The sequence below is a fragment of the Colius striatus genome, chromosome 28 (genome assembly GCF_028858725.1).
Source record: "Colius striatus isolate bColStr4 chromosome 28, bColStr4.1.hap1, whole genome shotgun sequence".
NCBI classification, from domain to species: domain Eukaryota; kingdom Metazoa; phylum Chordata; class Aves; order Coliiformes; family Coliidae; genus Colius; species Colius striatus.
The window spans coordinates 2,133,117-2,135,616 of NC_084786.1; the positions used below are offsets into that span (position 1 = coordinate 2,133,117).

General features: G+C 45.1%; 1 pseudogene; it reads left to right on the forward strand.

Moving 5' to 3' along the window:
* LOC133628172 (28S ribosomal RNA) overlaps positions 1–2,500 on the forward strand; it is an 8,988-nt pseudogene that overhangs the window by 4,595 nt on the left and 1,893 nt on the right.

Below are 2,500 nucleotides of genomic sequence, written 5' to 3' on the forward strand. Positions count from 1 at the left end.
TGCCAATTCGGGAGCAACCCGAGGACTTGGGGGGGCAGGAGAAAAACTACATTAAAGGGTTTTACCAGAAAATATTATCAAAAAGTTTAACATCCAAGAAAAAGGACTTTTTTCACAACCTGGCTAAAAAGGTGATCAAAGGCAAAGACCACCTATCCTTAAGCAAGGAGGCAATCGACGAATATTATAATTTGTTACATCGGAGGACTGCTGAGCTGCACGCCAACCAGTCCCGAAAAATCCGGGAGGCCAAAATCGCCACCTCTTCAAAACACTCGAAAGAGTGGATGAAAAAGAGGGCCCGGAGGAGGGGTGCATTCCTGAGATTCCAGCGGCTGTTTCATCTGAACAGGGGGAAGCTGGCCGGCATCATCTTGGACGAAAAGGAATCCCCCCAGTGTGATATCCCTCTGGAGGAAATACACAGGGTGTTCAAATCCAGGTGGGAGTCACCGGGAACATTCAAGGGACTGGCAGACTTTCGTTCTTCGGGCCTAGCAGACAACACGGCATTTGAATCCTTGATAACTGCAAAAGAAATTGCTAAAAACATCAAAGAGATGAACACTGAATCATCTCCAGGACCTGATGGGGTGAAGGTGAAGGACCTGGCCAAGATCGACCCAGACTTCACTCGCATCGCTGAACTGTTCAACCTGTGGCTAACAACTGGTGAGGTCCCTGACAAGGTAAAAGAATGTCGGTCTGTACTGTTACCCAAAGCAGCTGATCCGGGGCGCCTAATCGATATCAATAACTGGCGTCCAATTACTATTGGCTCAGCCATCTTGAGATTATTCTCAAGAATTTTAACAGCCAGGCTAGCCAAAGCATGTCCTATTAATCCGAGGCAAAGAGGCTTTATTCAATCGGCCGGCTGTGCAGAGAACTTAAAACTGCTGCAGCTTATTATGCAAAATGCTAAAAAGGAACATCATGCCTTGGGGGTAGTATTTGTCGATCTTGCCAAAGCCTTTGACTCTGTCAATCACTCCCATATCCTATCGGTGTTAAAACAGAAGGGAGTGGACGAGCATATCATTGCATTAATAACTGAATTATATAGGAATGTTACAACATCTATCCAAGTGAAAAAAGCCCGCACCGAATCAATTGGAATTCACATCGGTGTCAAACAGGGTGACCCTATGTCTCCCTTATTGTTTAATTTAGCTCTGGATCCCCTGTTGTGTAAGCTGGAAAACAGCGGATATGGTTACCAACACTGTGATAAGAACATAACAGCTATGGCTTTTGCTGATGATTTGGTTCTGCTAAGTAGCTCTTGGGATGGTATGAACAGAAATATTAAAATCCTGGAGACCTTCTGCGATCTGACCGGTCTCAAAATACAGGGGGAAAAATGTCATGGGTTTTTTATAAAACCCACCAAAGACTCATACACCATCAATGATTGTGAGGCCTGGGCCATCAACAACACCCCCTTAAAACTAATCGCGCCGGGTGACTCTGAGAAGTACCTGGGCCTACAAATCGACCCCTGGTCGGGCCTAGCGAAACCAGAGTTACTGTCAAAAATGAAAAAGTGGCTAGATCTGATTGACAAGGCGCCACTAAAACCCTGCCAGAAAGTTGACATCTTGAAAGGCTACGCCATCCCTAGAGTAATATATTTAGCAGACCAATCGAATGCAAAAGTCACCAACTTAGAAGTGCTTGACTTGACAATTCGAAACTCTGTCAAGTTGTGGTTACACCTCCCCCCGAGCACATGCGATGCATTGTTATATGCTCGAACCCGGGACGGAGGCCTAGGCATAACCAGGCTGACTGCACTAATTCCTAGCATACAGGCCCGGAGACTGCACAGAATAGCACAATCCTCCGATGAAATCATTAGATCTGTGGCAAGGAATGAAAATATCGAGAAAGAATATTCAAAACTATGGGTCACAGCTGGAGGGGATAAAGATAAGATTCCATGTATCTGGGAACCGCAGTCAGTCCTGGTTGTGTCCGAGGAAGGGAGTGATCTGGATGCGGGTACAGAATGGGAGAGGCCTAGACTAAATGTTTATTATCCCAAACCATGTAACTGGAGAAAACAGGAATTTCAAAAATGGATCAAACTACAATCTCAAGGCCGAGGTATTAGTAACTTCGAAGGGGACAAGATCAGTAATAATTGGATTGGCAACAACAGAAGCATCCCCCAAAGGAAAATAATAACCGCCCTACAACTCAGGGCAAATGTTTACCCCACAAGAGAATTCTTGGCTAGGGGCAGGCAAGATAATTTTAACAAAACCTGCAGACATTGCAATTCGGAAATAGAATCCACCGCCCATATCATTGGCTTCTGCCCCTCAGTGCAGGAAGCCAGGATCAAAAGACACAATTATGTCTGCGAAATTCTTATAGAGGAGGCTAGGAAATGCGATTGGCTAGTTTTCCAAGAACCACTCATCAGAGATGAGTGCAATGAACTATTTAAACCCGATTTGGTTTTTGTAAAAGATCAAACAGCACGGGTGGTGGA